Raw genomic sequence first — 19,621 nt, forward strand, 5'->3', positions numbered from 1 at the left:
AAAGCATTCTTTTTATCTGAAATGAAAGTTTGTTTTTGTTTTCACAGAATAAATGTGTATCTTTAGTATCACCATGTGTCTTCTCTAATTAGAAACCTTTTTCTTATGTTCTTGTAAATAAGAAGGGAGTCATTTAATTCTTAGTGCATTTGAACACTAACAACAGGGATGGTAAGATCCACATTTTATCTAATCCTGTTTAATCACAAAATAATGTGGATCCTCACCCACTACCTGAATCTGAAGGCTCTGGAACTGTAGAGGGAGTTTCCTAGCATAGCCACTTCCTCTTTCTAGGTGTGTGATGTTTTATTTCAAGAGGTCAAAATAAGCACACTTCCCTCATGTTGATCTGTCCTGTATTCCCCGCCCCCCCCCCCCGCCATACAATGGTTTTGTGTAATTATTAATAAAAGTATTTCAAATATAATACATTGACAAATTTTGAACACTTAAAGTATATAAGGCACCATGCTACATTCGTAACATAATTGGACACATGTAATTTATAGCTTCTACGAGATCGTATGTTAGTTTTACAGATGAGAAATGGGAACTCAGAATTTCTGAGACTTGATCACAGTCAGCTTGTCAGGGCTAGAGTCAAGGTTTAAATGCAGGAATGTCTACCTTCTACTCTATCCTAGTTGTAGGCAAGAGCCAGTCATTGTTTTCCAAGTGATACTTCGTATTACGACTTCGAAGACTGGTGATTCAAAGGGTCTATTAATTGCTTTTTGAGCTCTGTACGTTCAAGCGTTTAAGCTTGTGACTTATATTACATTTCCATCATTGCTGTGTCTTTTAATGTCATTTTTCCATTGTTTACAACCACCATATTTCTACATTTTACCATAGCCTCTCTGGTCATGCTCATCCATATCTCTCAGAACCAGTGTGTATCAAGTTAAGCTTGCCCATGATAGGAAACAAAGAAAGAATGAAAGACATAGGGGTGTGTGTTGAGGGGGGGCAGCTTTCACATAGCATATTCCTTAGATACATGTGAATGTGCAAACATTGACTATAGGAGTGCTTCTCTGGTTGTGCCTGCTGAAGAGTTTTTCTAGGCTGTCTGGCAAGAATGTGAGTAGTTTATGTTTGATAGAGTGTGAGTGCCTGCCTTTCTCTTTCTTGGTGGGAGTGAACACTGTGTACCTATTCAGTGTGATTCCTTGACATGAGGAAGAGTTGGATTCCTATTTGTAACACATTTCTGCAGTAATATGTTCACGTTGTGTTTGTGGCTGTGGGAATGAAGAACAGGTTAAAGGCTCTTTGACAGTAATAAATGTTCAATATGGAAAAGGCCCTTCTTAGATAAAAGATGTGAGGAATGAAGATTGGTTCAGACATCAGGAAAAGAGGTTCTTAATCTGCTGATTTGGTTATAGCATAAATATCTTCCGTTAGTGCATGTTTATCATGCTTTACTTTTTATGTTGCATTTCAAGGACAATGAGGAAGACTCCTGACAACATTCACTTACATTAGAATGACCTTTTAGGGTCTAACAAAATACAAATATTACTGATCAAGAAAATAAAGCCAGTAAGAACTAATTATTGTGTTTCAGTGACTGTAAGAATATTGAGCTTGTTCATATGATATAAAAAAGTCCTTGTGCTCTGTGTTCAATAATTTGTAGTATTCATTATGCGACTTTTATATATTGCCAGTAACATTATAACCAGGCAATTTTCCGTTGAATATCTGATTAAATGTAAATGGTGGTGTTGATTACATATTACTCAAGAAATAACACAAATGAAACTTCAAATAATGTATTTTTATTTTGATTTAAGCAACAAAAACCCCACTCCTACGAACTCTGACCACCATTTCCAGCATTTACTCTGCTTCTGCCATCTCATTAGTTGTATATTTCTCACACTACTGTTCCATCCCCCACTATCATATCTTATCTCTTTCAGCTCCTCCCTTTTACCAGCATAGCAATCATCAATCTCAAGTATTGATGTCATAGTAAAGATATGCATCAAAATAAAAAAGATTACTAATATAAAAGGGAACCGCTTTAATATGATTTCATGTACCAGATTTTATAATCACATAATTTAAGCAACATAACCTAATCTATAAATACCTAATAAATATTCTTGGAACCATAAAGATTAAAAAAATAAATTTTATCACCTTACAGCAAAGTAATTTTGCTGTACTGCTTTTGTTGATCACTGTTTAAATTCATGTTTTTCAGTGTATTTGTTCATGATCATTATTAATTTTAATGCTATAGCATAAGATGATGCTATTTGGTACTTTCTTTTTATGGTTGTTTTTTCATGTTTAAAATTGTCTTCAAAATGATAGTATTTAATAGAGCTACTGAGGAGATTTTGCTCTTAGAGATACATTAAATAGCCAACTTTCTGTCCCCTGAAATATTGTTCCATAAGAGTAAAGATGTCTTCTTTGACAACTAAGTTTTATTAAAATTTCCCATAGTTTGTTGTGCCATATACAAGACTTATACCGGTGGTATGCTATATATAAAAACACAACAAATTGTGTTTGTTTCTCCAGAGAGACTTGATTTCCCCTACCCTTTCCCCTACCATGTGACTCCTGTTGTCAAAGCCGAAATAACAGGAAAAAAAATCAGATATGTGCATATACCATGGACAAATCAAGTGCAGTGACTAAAGTACCTTTCAGCTATAATGAGAGGTTAAATCAGCTACATCAGATCCTCATGGGCCACAGATATGATTTGTTAACATATAAGGAAAATATAAGATATGACAATCAAAAGATATCCACAGGTCACTTCATGTATTTTTTAAAAATTTGTAACAAAAAAAGACAAACAGCAAAAATTTAGGATGCAAAGTCCACGCAAAGGAGCTCAGAAACTTTACTTAGATGTTTCATTCATTCAGAATAATTAAGCTTAGTTCTAGCAAACTTGTTCTTTTGGTTTTTTAATCTAAAGCGGATTAGAACTGACTACATAAGGCTCATATTGTTTGTTTTTCATTTAATATATATTGAACACTTCTCTGTGTCATCAGCATTCTTCTGAAACAGATTTTGAAAGAAAGATTGCATAGCACTCAGTGATACGGATTTACAGATTTTGAAATCAACTTCCCTTGCCATTTAGATTGTTTCTGATACCTCTTTTAGAGCAAACATTGTGCTGGATTTTGCTAAATGATGATTTTTGTCTTCTCCAATTATTTTTTAGAATGTCAGTCCCCAACCTTTTTGGCACCAGGGACTGGTTTCATGGAACACAATTTTTCCAGGGATGTTGGGGATAGGGGAATAGGTTTCAGAATAAAACGGGTCTGCCTCACATCATCAGGCATTAGATTCTTATAAGGAGCATGCAACCTCTAGACCCCTCACATGCACAGTTCACAACAGGGTTCATGCTCCTGTGAGAATTTAAGGCCACCACTGATCTGAGAGCAGGCAGAGCTCAGGTAGTAATTATTGCTTGCCTGGCTGCTCACCTCTTGTTACACCTGTTATATATGTAGTATATATATACATATTGGTGCATACATATACATATAATTGGCACTTTATTCAGCAAATGTGTGGCGCCACTTTGTGGAAGATAACCGATTTATTTGGAGCCATCACATAAAAACTGTGCTGAGACAGAGAGAGAGCATGGACTGGCTGAGTCAGTGAAGCCTTCTGTGAGGAACAGAGAGGACATTTGATCTCAAACCTGAAGGACGAATTGAGTCAGCAGAAGTGGAGTGTTCCAGGCAGAGGGAAGAGCAAGTGCAAAGACCCTAAATTAGGAAAGAGCTCTGGGGTTGGAAGAATTAAAAGAGGGCTGATGTGCCAAGATCCCAGGGAGGAAGGGAGGAGTCTGAGTTTATCTCCAAGAAGTAGGGCCAACGGCCAACTGGTTCTTTTGTAAGAGTTTGTGGGCCATGATATAGATTTTGGACTTCATCCTACGTGTAGACAAAAGACATAAAAGCAGAGGAGTAATAAGTTGTAATTTATATCCTGTGACAAGCAACGGATTGTAGGAGTGGTTGGAATGGGTTCCTGCAGATTAGAAAGCTGGTCACTGCATTAGCCCTGGTGAAAGATAAAGGTGGCTCAAAATAGGGACATAAGAAGTGGAGATGGTGAGAGGCAGTCAGGTTGGGTTGTTTCAGAGGTAGAGCTTTTAAGGACATGATGGATTTGATGTGTGCCTGAAAGAAAGTGAAGGATCAGTTATGACTCCTCACTTTGGGGCTTGAGAAAAGTGTGCATTTAATGGTTTAGTTGCTGTTGTTCCCTCTAGATACAACTTTCATGAGGACAGGGACTTTGTCTCCTTTATTCACTATTCATACCCACGAGCACAAGGCATGCTAAGCTGGAGAGGAGATGCCTCAAAATATTTTTGAGTAGTTATTATAAAGCTTTAATACATGATTTAAATTATTTGCCGAATACATTTCCCCTTAGGTTGTATTTTTATTTTTATTTTTTGATAGTTTAATATTCAGAAGCTCTAAGATAGATTTGTGATGCTTTTTTTTTTTCTTTTCTTTTTCTTTTTTTTTTTTTGAGACGAAGTCTCGCTCTGTGCCCAGGCTGGAGTGCAGTGGTGCGATCTCGGCTCACCGCAACCTGCGCCTCCCGGGTTCAAGTAATTCTCCTGCCTCAGCCTCCCAAATAGCTGGGAGTACAGGCATGCACCACTGCACCTGGCTAATTTTTTTGTATTTTTAGTAGAGATGGGACTTCACCATATTGGCCAGACTGGTCTTGAACTCCTGACCTCAGGTAATCTGCCCGTCTCGGCCTCCCAAAGTGCTAGGATTAAAGGTGTGAGCCACTGCCCCTGGCCTTTGTGATGCATTTTTATTTTGATTTTTTATATAAATGTATGTCCATTTATTTATTGCTTTGTGATTCTTTTATTGTGTCTAAAATATCACTGCCTGCTCAAAAGTTTGATTAATAACCAATTTTGCTTCTTATAGTTATTATTTTGTGTTTAATTCTTTAAAAAAATCTGAAATTTATTTTATAAATGATATAAAATAAGAACTAAAATTGATTTTTTCTAACTTTACTGTTTATTAAATTCTTACAAATAGTAGTCTATTGCTAAGTACTGGATGGTGTTTTTATTGTGTGATTTTCTTCGATGCTTGGAATATATGCACTTATGGTATATATTTAGGTGTATATTTAGGTTGGACTATAGTATTCGTTTTCAACTCATATAACTATTTATTCCTTACATACTTTAGAGGTGCACTTTAACAGCATAACCACTAGTTACATATAGATATTTAAATATAAATAAATTAAAATTAAACATAATTAAAAATTCTGTCTCTCAATCTTATTAGCCCTATTATCAGTGCTCAACATTGCCACCCGGGCTGAGTAGTACTCATATTAGACAATGCAGAATTATAGAATATTTCCATCAGCAAGAAAAGTTCTCTTGGACAGTGCTGCTCTAGGAAGTCTTTTTTTTTTTTTTTCTTAAGTTTCTAAAAATTCCCCAAGGAATTTTAAAATTGAAGACCGTGATATATTTACTTTGGGGATTATTGGTATCTCGATAATATTTGGTTTCACCTTCTAGGAATGTATTATGCAGGCACATTTATAAAACAGACTCTTTGTGTTCTCATTAAGTTTGGTGATTTTTTTTCAATGCCATCTGTATTTTTGGTCAAGATTAATTCTAGGAGTTTTTTACTGTTTGAAATTATTTAATCATTAAATACAGACTTAATTTAATAATCATGTAATAAATTTTGCATTCTTCAGTCATTTTTCAATTTTGGTTTTCTACTTTAAATTTTTAAAGTTGAATAAGCTTTTTAAAAGTAATTTTGTGTTTAATGTATTTTCAGGCTTGTTAGTATAACATTCTGCTTGATGTTTAAAAAAATGTTTTATTGCTTTTTGCTCTTTAAATTGCATGTACTTGTATTTACCATTTTCAAAGTTTAAAAGATTTTTAAGATTTCCCCTACTTTTTCTAGAGAATCTCAGGGCCATCATGCTCTGAGGCACTCTGAGACCTTAAGATGATTCTATATGTTCTTACCATGATCTGCCAGGTGCATTTCATCATTTGCCTTCAGGTCATCTTACTTGTTTTACTTTGGAGTTTTACCAGTTGTTTTGATGTGTTTCCTAGATCCTCTGAAGTTAGAAAACTGGTAATAGGGGAAACTAGTATTTGAACCCCAAACTATCAAAACCATTCACTTATACTTTTTATAAAAAGGGGTACTTACACTTTTTAAAAAAGTTGTTTTTAAGAAAAATTTGATTTTAAAATTATATTTAATTTCCAATTACACTGCATTGTAATAACATTTGATTTTTAGAAACTATTGAGCTTTGGAATTCCTGTTATTTCATCAGTGTTTGTAAGTAGTTTATGGAATCTTGTAAAGATTTATTCCCTGTTTTTAGGAAACAGCGTGATAACACCTAATTTTGTGATGTAGGTGTTAATCATGAATTGTGTTCAAATTGTTTATATCCTTATTTTTTTTCCTCAATATGGCATTGTAGGAACAATTTGTTAATATTCTCCACTCAATATAGTATTGCTATTGGTGTATTTTAACCAAATTATTATAATATTCATTTGCTAATTTATTAAATCTTATGTGATACCAATATTGTCAACCTTTCTATATTTTCCTTTTATGTCGACTCGTAAAATCTTGCCTATTGTTTCATTTGGAAGCATCTTAACATGTTAAGATGTTTATCAAGTAAACAATTAACATGCTTTTTCTCTTTGATTTGTTCAATTAAATGTATTCTGTTCAACCTCTTAAATATTGCATTTTATTTTAGTGTTTCTTATGATTATACTTTAATTTTGTCTTTATTGAATATTATTAATTATTGTTTTAGTGTATTTAAACATGTGGAAGACAGGAATCCTATTCAGTGGTATCTGAAAATATTACCCAATTGGTTTAAAAAATTTATTTTTGTCTAATTATCAAAATCAAAATAATTTAACCCCTCTTTAGAGAGGAATGAAAATGGGATGCTTTGGCTTCCTTTCAGCACCACTTCCCTATTCTCTGTTAATCTAATCTGTGTTTGCTAACCTTGGTAAAATTTAGTTCCTCTTTTAATATATATTGTCTAATATTTTATTTTGTTAAATTAGTCCCAACAAGCATTTAGACTCATCAAAATCAAACTTTTATTTGTAATTTGACATTTATAAAAAATTATCCTTTTATCTTTAGCTAGTTTGTGGTCCCTACAAATTACTTTTTAAGCACAGTTTTGCCATTCTTAATGGCTAATTATTTATCACTCTTGAGAGAACATCTTTTAATAAAGTCTATAGAAATTATTCATTATGATGTAGTTTCTGAGAACCAGAAAATTGGAGACTGTTTTGGTCAACATTACACATAAATTTCAGAGTTAACTGAATATCATATTCTTTCATAGCCTTTCCCTTGCAAAGTTATGCTAGCTTTCATTTCTTTTGTTGTCCTTTATTTTTTTCTTTGCAGGTGATCTATTTTGGTAGAGTGCTAGTTTTGAGGGTAGAAAGGTAGACTGGGGGATAGAAAGATGATTCTTTACTCTTGCTATTCAAAAATATAAAAAAGATAAACTTAGTGTTGATTTTGTTTGTTTCCCTTAATCTCAAATATAGGGGCTTTTTTCAGGCCTGGAAATTCATAATTATGTGTAAATCCTTCGTGTTATACCTACTGCTAATTCACCATTTTCTATTTACTTAAATGTAGGATTATGTATTATTAGTGGGTTCAGCTCTATAACCCGTCTTCCCTGGTTTTTCTTTACCACCTCTCATCTTTTTAATCTGTTGTTATTATTTTCTGCATTCTCATGCTGTTTGTCATCATTTGTCATCAGCATCACTAATTTAATTTTTCTACATTATCAAATATGCTATATATTGTCTATCATTATACTTTTAATTTGGACTATTGTGATTTTTATTGTAGTGCTTCTTATATTTTGTTTATTTGAAAGAACGCCTCCAAAAATCTTACTGAAAACAAGAAGTTAATTTTTAAAAAATCATTTTATAAAGTAATTATTTTAAGGAGAAGAAAGTTGAGACTTTTTTTTTCAGTCATTAGCATGTTGTTTGTCCTGTGTTCCACACTTTTCCTCCAGCTGAAACTCCCAACTCCTAGGTTCACTTAACATATACATTTTTACAGATATATAGCTTGGCTCTAAAGCAGAGGATTAACCAACTTTAGGATTTTTGTGATTTCCTTCAGCTTTGTCTTGGTTGCTGGTTATTTCTCCTCCTTGGAGATGAAATGGTAAAGTTAGGATGACGCAGTGTCTAGCGTGATTGCTGGCCAGGCACAGATAGATACTCAGTTCATGCTATTTTCTTCTTATTGATAGTCCCTGGTAATATTTATGATCTCCCTGGCATTGCAAACAGAACAAAATTGCCATACACTTGGAAAGCTAGTCATGCTAAGGAACTTTGATGATTACTGGTGTTAAAAAAATAATGTAGATTTGGCCCTAGGCCCTAGGTTTTGACTATTGCAGGTAGTCAAAAATGAAACAGTTTAAAGGAGATATCGAAATGATTTAAGAAGCTGAAGGACAAGTTGCTTATTTCCAGAACTGAGAATACGTGTGCTCTTTCATCTTCTGTGTGCAGTATTTTTTCTTCAGCCAGTTCCAGGAGGATTTTTTAAGGGAGTGGCTTTGCGGCTTCATCCGCTGGAACATACTGGAAGTGTACCACTATATATTGTGGAAAATAGAATTTATTATCTAACCTATTTTAACATTTTTTCATTGGAACAGATTCATTCCTCTTCTTCCCTCTTTGTTTTAATTTATTTGAGATTTAATGATGGAGTTAGTGATCTGCCACATTCTATTTGACAGCTTACTACTTGATGATCCTGGATATACAAGCTGTTACTGTAAAGGAGGGGTTGCTTTTTAAAATTCTAAGTCAGCACAGTATGAATCCGAATTTTTCCTCGTTGATTTTTTTTTTTTTTTTGGTCAATCTGTGGAGTTCTTAAGTACTTTTACCATATTTAAGACAACTCAGCTCACTTTGAGTCATGTTAAATAGTCAAACTAACTCTAACCTCCTCAGTGAAGGAACTTCTTTCTCAATTTTGCAACTTTCCCCAACATAGATACACATACACTTTGAACTTTATTCTCCACTTCACATATTGCCTTTCAAAAGTTTGTGAAAGGTTCAGTAGCTGTGTGCGGAATCCTGGTAGATTTCTTGAGAATATTTTAGATCCTGAACTCATTAACAGCTCATAAAAACATCAGATATTCCTGCCCTTCCACTGTAACTCCCAATAACAGGCCACTTATTATATAGTAAAAACAAATCCAAAAATACAGGTAATGATTGCCAGAACCTAATTTACAGCTACCTCATTTGTGCCACAGTTAACCCTCCAAGGGCTCTGGGAAGCATGATGAAGTGGAATTCCCCCACAATTTCTTCATAAGCCAAATCTCCATATGACACATGAATAATTGGCAAGTGCAATGAGTAAAATAAATAGTCAAATTGATATCATATGTCTGTTCACTGGTGGAAACAAGGATTCATAGGAAATAATGCTATAGAATTACTGAGTCAGGTTTTCTATTGGGGGATATGCCAGAACCCCAGGGAGGACAAGGATGTTCCTGAGCAAAGTAGACCTAAAATATGGAGGGAGCAAAATGACCTCAGGAATTTGCTGATGTGAGATAATGGTCCACTCTTATTGTGTCCCTCACACTCTTGAAGGAGGGTCATAACTCAGATCTGCTTCACTTGACCCTTCCCAGGTTTGGAAAACAAATCGGTGTGTCCCAGTGTGGGGTCTGTCTTAGAATAACCTGGATGGCAGACTGAAAGTGCTGATTCCTGGGTCCTATCCTAGAGCTGCTAAATTTTTGAGAGTGGGGCTTGAAAGCCTATATTTTTATCAAACTTTCAGCATGAATATATTATACACTATAAAGTTAATGTACATAGGGGAGGCCTAGAGGATATGACTAGGGATAAAGTAGTGAATGGCAGAACCAATGGTAGGCACCACAATATTTTTCTAAAAATGCAGATGGAGCCTGACTACATTTTCATAAAACTCTTCCATACTTTTTTGAGGCTTGAGCCAAACGTTAGCCCGACTCCAAGACAGAATGCTGGAATGAGGAAGGTGGTGTGGTGTGGTGTGCTGCTAGGCAACGGGTGAATGAGTATTTCCTTCCTTTTTGCTATCAGAAAGCATAGGGCCACAGCTGGGGGTTGTGGGGTGGGAATCAGATTAAATGCTTTAATTGTTGTTTTTTTTTTTTTTTTTGCATTTGCTGATAAGGTTTACTTGTTTATATTTTTATAAGCCAAGAGTAAAATATTTTAAGTGTATCAAAACAGGGGATGGGTAGTGAAAGAATGATTTTTTAAACAGTAGAAGGGAAATAATAACTGAACTAGAAAAAGATTATTCACACATGAAAACCAATATATTTTACTTCACGCTATTTACACTATGCTGGTTGTAGTTAGTGGTAGCTCAATAGCAAACCAAAATTACAACAAAGAACAGTAATAGAAACAAACCAAAAGCAAACTAAAGAAAAGCATTAATTCATGTTTAAGGCAACTATTTGAAAATAGGAAAATGTTTATTCATGGATCTATTCCAGTTAAATGTATTTGTCTGTCTCTGAGGTCTTAGAAACCACGGATTTAAGAGCAACATGAATTAAATGTCCAGGAAGGTGCGAAATCCTCCATACTTGTTGCCAATGCACTGAAAGTTAAGTAAGTCCTGACAAATCTAACATTCTGGAATTATCTTGAAGAAAGGGATGTACATTTTTTCGGTTCCAGTAAGAGAGGGCTGTTGGTTGAGTAGCTGCTGATGAGATCCTTTCTGGGTCTTCATTAAGTGGAAGCTATTAAATCAACATTGAAATAAGAACTTTACAACTTATCCCCTTCAACAGATTTGGTAAATGCATTTTGACTCTTACAGTTGAAGGGAGAAAATGAAATTCCATTTAATTAGAAAATAAGCTACTAAGCCTGGTTTTCTTCCTGCATATGATGCCATATAGATGCTTGTATCAGGAGTGCATAGGTGTGTCTCAGGGAGGCTGGCGCAGAGTTTATGATACAAGTATTGGAGTACTGCGAGCTGCCAGAGGAGAGTTCATTTATGTGAGCTCTCTACCTTTTGGCTTACCCTATAACTTCTGCCTGTAAAGATGCTTGCTTTTATTCTATTGTAGGCTTTGTTGCCAAAGGCAGGGGATATTTTCTTTTTAAGATAGCCCTTAGATGCTTCCTCCAGGTTGCGATTGCTGGAGCAGGGTGGGCAAGCTAGTTTTGTTATCACTGACACCCTACCCACTCTCCTAATTCTCCAGAGAGTAAGTGTTCTTCTTAAAAATATAGCTCTATCGAGTGCCTCCGTGTCTTTAGACACTCTTTTAATGTGCTAGTATAAAGTAAAAGTCTTTTTGAAGATATGTTTTATAGGGAAGTGCTTTTGGGAGCCTCTTGAGATGTTCACTGGTACTGAATCGAGGTAGCTTTATGGTGGTTTAATGACAACATAGAACACTTGTAATAAAGTCCTGTGTTGATATGTGTCCCAGGGCATGTTATAATTAGAGCGGATTGAACATGTTGATTTTGTTTTCCCCTCCGCTCACATGGCTCCCTTCGTCTTGTCAGGGTTTTGCAACTTGAGATCTGTCGGAGGTTTTCTTCATCCCCTAAAGATGAAAGAGATCTGCCAGAATGGAAATTTGGAAAATTACACATACACCTGTGAAATTAGCAAATTCGTATAAAGTTTGTATTCCAACCCATATGGGGGATCTACAACAATGCTTTGTTTTGTGTGAGGATTTTTTTTTCTGGCTGCGCAGAGAACAAGTGTGCAGGACCGTACAGGCTTAGAGAGAATATTCATCATTATTTACTGTGTCAAACCCACAAGGAGGGCCAAATTGGTGATGTTCCAGGAGTAGGAGGCCACACCTATTTGTGAAAAATGGAACAGATTTCTGTCGTTGCCCTCACTTTGACTATTTGGTTCAACGTGGTGGTGGTGCTAAGACATGTCGTTTTGTTCGCCGCGTATGTGGGTTAACAATGAAGGCTGCCTATGTTGCTGTCCCGTAAAATCCCACAGACTACACATAATCAGGTGCATGAACCTGATTATAATAAGGTATTGGAGTGAGGAATGCTGAGCAGTGGAACATGTGTATGATCTGGCCAGGACCTGTCCCCTCAATCTGATTGTCATTGATTAGCCAGCTTTGCCTGGTTGGACAGAGTACCCTTGCTCATGTCTCAGGAAATGTTAGGCTCTCAAAAGAGGGGATGAAGAGAATTCTTTTGCTGTTGGAAGGCCTTGCTCTTCAAAAGACTCAAGCAGCATGCCATAATTTTTAAAAATTGACATGCCGTCCCCTAGCTTTGTTCTCATGTCATAGCCACACAGTGGAAGATTCTTTAGTAAAACAACATCCTGGTCAATTGTTTGCATTATCCAGGACTCTTGGCAGATATGTAGAAGTAACATTTGGGATCAGCCTGAAGTGGCTACAGGTCTATTCTATCCCTGAATCATCTGAAAGAATGTTGTTATTTGAGCATTTGCTGGACTCTCTGACATCATTTGGAAGAACAATTAACCAGCACTAAATGAGTAAACCTAGCCTGTCACTTACCAGGATTTGTCCAGGTGAAAGGCAGGTTGATTACAGATCATCAGTTGCAGTACACAAAGTGTCTATCCATAATTGAGGAAAGGAGTCTGTATAAACTGTAAATTATTGTACTCTTTGTATTAAATGACAATAGTGTAATAAATAGAATTTATACTATTACGAAGTGACTTTGGGATAGCATTTGTATTCCAGCATGGTTGTTCCCAAACTTGAGCGTACATCAGAATCACCTACAGGATTTGTTAAAACACAGATGGATGGCCCCACCCCACAGAGTTTCTGAAATTGGTAGATCTGGAGTAGAGTCCGTTTCTAATTTGCCTTTCTAACAAGTTACAAGGTGACGCTCATGCTGCTGGTCCAGGTACCAAACTTGGAAAACCCTGTGGGCTGATCAACTGCTTGTTATCAGTCAACGAAGCCAGACAGCATTTTGGAAGCAGTTATTTTATTAAAATTTCTTTTTGGAATGTTTTATCAATAATTAATTGAATAGGAAAAGAATCGCTTTAATAGGGCAGAATCAGAATCCGTGTTCGAAAATGGAGAATTATAAAAGAGAAATTGACCTACTTGTTGAAATGTGGGCTAGATACAAATTGTATTAATTTAGAAGAAAAAGTTTACATATGCAGTGACTAAAACCCGATGCAAAATTTTTTGTTGATTTTCTTCTCTAATTAAATATTTCCTCCTCACATCTTTGTAGTGAATTGATTATCTTGTCTTCATTTCCTTCATGTAGCTGTATTGTTATACATGAAACAAAGAAACGTATGCTGAATGTTTTTAAGGACCACTCTTAATTCATCTTTGCCCTATGAAACGGTTTAAGAAACTTGGTTGCCAAAGCCCTTTTTTTAGTGTTGTTTGGCTACTGCTTTTGTTGTTGTTTTAATTTAACCTGTACATTGTCTGATTCGCTCTAGCAAGAGAAGGAAATATAAATCCATTCTGGAGTTAAAAGACTCTGTGCCCCACTTTAAAAATTCTTTTATACCTATTTTTAAAAATAGAAATCACTTCTCTTTTAGTTGTACTGGCTTAACTTTGTTATATAAACATATAGAGTATTATCTACTAATTTTTGTTGTAAATGTATTTGGTAGTTTTGCAGAATTCAGTTTGTTAAATAAGAATAGTAACTATATTTTGATGGTACTTCGAAATTTCTAAAGAATATGTATATATGGTATCTTGTAGAAGTCTATAAAGTTATAGATTTTGATTAATTCATTTATGCCACATAATATATATAAGGAGTTATGTGTATAGGTTCAGATCCTTTCCTTTCTTACTCATAAGTGCTTTTTAAAAAAAATCTAACATCCTACATCCATGCTTTTGATGTTTTTGTTGTGGTAGCAGTTCTCACTTTGGGGAAAAAAAATTGCTGCTTGTCTTATTTCACATCTTCAAGCTGACTTCTAGCAGGCTGAGAGTACATTGAATAACCAGGAAAGGACCATGGATTTCACACTGTCCAGTGGGATAAACTTTCTCCAACAAGAGTAAAAATAATAATAATTTGACACGGTATGTCTAGATTTTTTTTTTTTATTTGCCCGGTATTCTCTCACTTCGATTTGGTCTCCAACTTTATCACAATTAACTTCAACTGCAAAATCCTTATTTTAGTAAATATTAAGTGCCTTGGCTAAATGCAAGGCACCATTCTTGCTGCTTTCAGTTACAAATGTGGGTAAGATAGAATTATAACAGAGGAAGTGAGAAAAATGGAAAGATAGCTGGAATCTAGGGTATTATATGAGAAGCCTTTCCTGCCCATCCTGCCACCAGTCTCATATCTTGTGAATATAAAGTTTCTCTCCTTAACTGGATTATCCACTCACTTTGGGCTGGGGCCATCTCATCTTAGACACTGTTGTGATCTCAGTGCTAGTCACAGTGCCTGCCATGTTTAGCACCCTCAGTAAATATTAGTTAAGTGGATAATGAATAAGTTAATGAATAAATAAATACATGAAACTCTCCTAAAGAGAATAAGCTAATATATAATGACTTTCATCTTTTGTACTTACTTTCTATTAGGGGCTTTTCATTATTGAAATGTATCTCAATCATATAAAAATACATCATTTTGGTAATGAATATACTTTTGTATTTTTTTCTTGATAGGGTTACCATCTTCAATAGACTGAGATAACTTTATAGGACTCTGAACTGAGACCTGATTACAAAATATTTGAATTTCAATGCCATCTCTGTCACTAACTTCCTGGGTCAATGCACAAGGAATGTACTAATGAACTGAATTTTCTCAATGCCTGAGTTACTTCCTGAGAGTAAATTAGTCATTAGAGATTCTAGTTCAAATTTGCCTGTATTTCTTCCCCTGACTTTATTTTTCCTGTGATATCGGCGTTTAATCTACTATGTAGGATTAGTCGCTGCTTGCGAGGCTTGTGCATGTTCTAAGAAAAATTATTTTCTTGTTAGCATCATTCAGTTAATTTGAAGGTTCTCAAAGCAAGGCATTTCAGGGGGAATAACATTTACATAATTTAAATTGTTTTCAAGTTTATATACAAAAACTGTTAATACCACCATCTATAAAAATGGCCAAAGACTTTGTAGCAAAGACTATTACTCCGTTTTTATAAGATTAAAGAGTACATTTTTTCTCCCTAAAGAAACAATTTGAATAAGACCTGACCCCTTCCCCTTCGTTTTACAATGGTGTGTGGTCAAATTGAATTCTCCATTAAAAATTCTCTAATATCTTTTTTTTTGCATTAACATTTCAAAACTCAATTTAAATATTCACAGATCTCGTTTTTAATAAACTTAACGAAATTCAGGTAATTTCCTTCAACTTTCATGATTGAAGGACAGCAGTTGGTACAGATATAAAAAAGATGTACAGCTATGAGCAAAAGCCCAAAATCAATTATATATACGAAATAACATAACACATGGAAAGAAATTAATCAAAAAGAAGAATTTCTACCATATGATTCTCTGGTCTGCTACCTGCAGGCAACAAATGTAAATGAAAAAAATCAACATTCTTCTGGCAGATAAGAGAAAAATTAATAAAAATGTTTCCTTCCTACTAGATCCCCTGATGCAACTATTGTTAAAAGTGAGTGACTGCAGGAAGAACTTGCTCGTTTAAAATAGTATTTTCTTAGACTACAGAAATAAGATTTTATTCTTGCTGTTAAGCTCAATTACATGAGTTAGTATGGGTTTGCACTGTCCAAAGAGTGTCCCTCTTCTCTGCCCCTTCTCATTAAATGGCTCTGTGGGATATGCATGAGACAAATGTAATAGGAACCGAGTGAGAAGCATTTTGAGGTGTGCCTACAGGCTAATGATTCATGAGAAAGTCTGCGTGTAGCAGCTGAGAACTCTAAGAGAGGAACTACTGAGAGCCACAAGATGTGCCCCAGATAAAATTAGTAAAAACATAGTAGTACTTTCAAGCTAGAAACGTTCCTACTGAATAATTAAGAGAGGAGAGAAACATTTTCCTGGGATTAAGCTTTTTAATTTAGAGTTCGGTTATTCCCAATACTAATTGAACAAACAGGACATATATGTACAGAACATATCATACTAAATTTTTCCTATTAGAAGAGCTTTATATTTTGTATTTTGTGAATGTTATCCTGAAATTAACAGAAATACAAGTCAAGAATACAGATTGTTAGGCAAGGAGACATCCAGTTTTAGTGTCAGTCCACTGCTTTGTTTTCATCACATAGAAAATGTAACAAGTTTAAAATGAAAAGTTATATTTTAACTCCTCTTACCTGTCAACTAAAATAGAGTATACCTATGTAGAATTTTGATATATTTGTGTATTTATATATTAAATATATTGTATATTAAACATGAACCAGAATTTATCCCTTTTTTATATTTATATTTCGAAAGGTAACATCATTTGACAAATGTGGCTGAACTGTGATGTCATATTGTGTTTAAAGAAATACATATGTACGTTTCTTCCACTGTGTGATTTGGAGGTTCCTTTTGTTTTATATACGTTAGAGATCTGTATTTGCCTGCTCATTCCTTTGTGTGAGTGGATCTTTTGCAAAAGAGTTTAAAAGAGCATAAAACAGGAGCTGGCAACTTGGGAGAATACCACCATTTTCATTTTCATTCATTGATTAAGATTTTGAGAAATGTATTCCATTGACATAGATTCTTTGTTCTGTGCACAAGTAAAATGACATAAAGTTTGTGATGGAAATTTTAATTTTTAATATTAATAATGCTATCTGATATTAAAATGATCCAAAATGGGATACATTGGGAAGCTCTGGAATAAAAAGGTTTGGAAATATTTGTGTGCTTTCGGGGGCAAACTCACCTAGTGGAATTTCTATGCACACTGTGATGGATTATTTTAATTATTGGGAATGATAATATTTTAATGTGACTTTCATCCCACCTGTCAGTTGCAATCAAGGCTGCCCAGTATTCTGAAACAATCTCATTTTGCTAGGTGGCTAGTCTTGTGCAGCTTCTAGAATGCTTAGAATATTAATGCATGAAGAGGAGATTGAATGCTTTCTGTAGTTCCATAATGACAGAGTGTCTTGTTTTAATCAAAAGGCATGCAATACCAACCTAAAGTAATGTATAATACATTAATGCCAATAACTGTTTAAGAGGAAAGGTCCCTTTTGTGGGATATTATATCAGAGCCATAGAAGTTGGCATTTCTTTCCCCTGTTAATACATGACAATGTATATTAATTTTTGTAGAACTTAATTTCATTCTTAGATGCTTCTTATTCTGAAGTGCTTTGAAGTTATCTGAACGAAGACAATCTGGCATTTAGGTGAGGGTTGTTGTTCCATTTATAGTAGGCTACCAAAGTAGAAAGTTATTATTGAGACAATGTATGTTGAAAGATGCATGTATTTGATTTAATATTTACTATGTTGTTCTTTATCATTTCTTACATTTCCTCATTGTTTTGCTTATTTTGCATCATTTTCATCCTTATTCCTCAGAATGCCTATATATTTTCTCATCCTCTTTATTTTTTTGTTTTCAAATTTTCTTTGTCACCTTCTAGCTCTTACTCCAGTGGCTATGGATGCATTTCAGAGATTTCTTTAACCCCCTGAAATTGTAGCAATAATTTTCTTATAAATTCATTTATCTGGGGGACTAAGTGCTCCCTTACCTGCTTCTTAACCATGCAAATCCACTTTATAAAATTTCATTTTATTCAGCTATTACATTACCAGTGTATAGGGTTAGACTATTTAATCTTTGATATCCCATTTGTCATTTACAAACTGCAGATCATTGAAACAACCACCAAATGAAAAATCGTCCGATATACCCACCTTAGGCCCAGTTTGCACAGTGCTGCTGTTGGTACTGCCTAGATGAAAAGCTTCACTCTACATTGGGCTGTCCATCAGCATCGTTAGGTGTGGTGAATCTACACTTCCCTTCTTATCTTCTGCTTTCTCTCCAGAGGGCAAAGGTAGCTGTGGCCAATTCAGATGGTCCTGGGCACACAATTGCCTCTCTTCTCTGAAAATGGAAGTACTACTTTGCACTCACCAGAATTTCCCAGTTATTCCCATTATTCAACCAGTATAGAATATGAGAGGATGCTTCCTCATTTATTCTGAGAGACAATGAACAGCATTATGGGCCTAACATATAGCACCACGGTGTTCATAGCTTCAGGATGTAAAACTAATCAGTAGTATTTTTTAATGAGGTAAATATTCATATTTATAAACATTGAGACTATTAATTCTGGTGAGTGTGTTTGAATATCTATAAATCAGAAGAAATTGAAGAGCTGAAATTCAGATTTCCTCACACTTGCCTGCCAAGTGGCCTCAATCAGAAGTAATTTTCTCCATGAGGGCACATGGAGCTCAGTCGTGAGCCTTTTCTGAGTAGATATTATTATTTGTGTCAAATTATGTGTGGTGATTTTTCTGAAGTGGACTTCTGTGCCCACTAATCCATACACAGGAGGTTCCTTCATTCCCTCCTTCATTGGTGCTATTAATTGTACTTGTGCTTCAAGTGTCTCTTACCCTTTTAAAATGTTAGTTTATGGCCACCGATTATCTGTAAGGTTTTCCTGTTAAAGAAACATGCAATATAGAGAGTAGAGTGAGATCGGATCTTAAACCATAAATACTATGCATTTTAAAAGAAACCTTTTTCCCAGAGCCTGATTTGATGGCATAGCTAAAGAAATGGTTAGTTATTTTACATTTTAAAGTACAGTAAATTATATAAAGCTGACACTTGCTTTGGAAGAAATACAAGTTGGTCACCAAATGACCTTCCTATGGTCTGTTTTAAATATTGACAATGAGATCTCATGTTCAAAAAATTTGGAACAAATGAGCTTAGTGATTTTTCACCTTTTATTTGAATTTTGATAATTCATTTTTAAACATGTAGGTGCTTCTTTTTAATTCCATGCTTGGAATTGCAAAGGAAGAGCCAACATGTAAAATAAAACAACCCTGAAATATATAATACTAAGATCTTATCAAAAACTTTGATAAATAAAAGATTATATATATATAAATATACATATGTATCTGTGTATATATAAAATTACTGTAACATGACTTTGAGATTTAAAAATAAATAAATGCTTTGTGTATACATTTTTCTTTCAAATTTTCCCATGAGCATTTCAATATATTTTTAATACAGTGATTAAACTTAAATTGATGTTATATTATCGAAGCCAATTTGTCATTGAATATTGTAAATATTCATTACATATCATTCTTAGTAAATCCTCTTCTAAAAAAGTATGTATGCCTAGAATTTCATTTTGTAAAAGGAAAGCATATATATTACTATTACTTAAACATGTATAATATGTATACATTCTTTTTTTTTTTTTTTTTTTTTTTTTTTTTT

At 34.5% G+C, this 19,621-nt stretch overlaps 1 protein-coding gene across 3 annotated transcripts in view; it reads left to right on the plus strand.

Annotated features, from left to right (window-relative positions):
- ZFPM2 (zinc finger protein, FOG family member 2) overlaps positions 1-19,621 on the plus strand; it is a 489,523-nt gene that overhangs the window by 71,889 nt on the left and 398,013 nt on the right. The gene's annotated exons all lie outside the window — the stretch shown is intronic.

This window comes from Theropithecus gelada, chromosome 8 (assembly GCF_003255815.1).
Source record: "Theropithecus gelada isolate Dixy chromosome 8, Tgel_1.0, whole genome shotgun sequence".
In the NCBI taxonomy this organism is placed as follows: domain Eukaryota; kingdom Metazoa; phylum Chordata; class Mammalia; order Primates; family Cercopithecidae; genus Theropithecus; species Theropithecus gelada.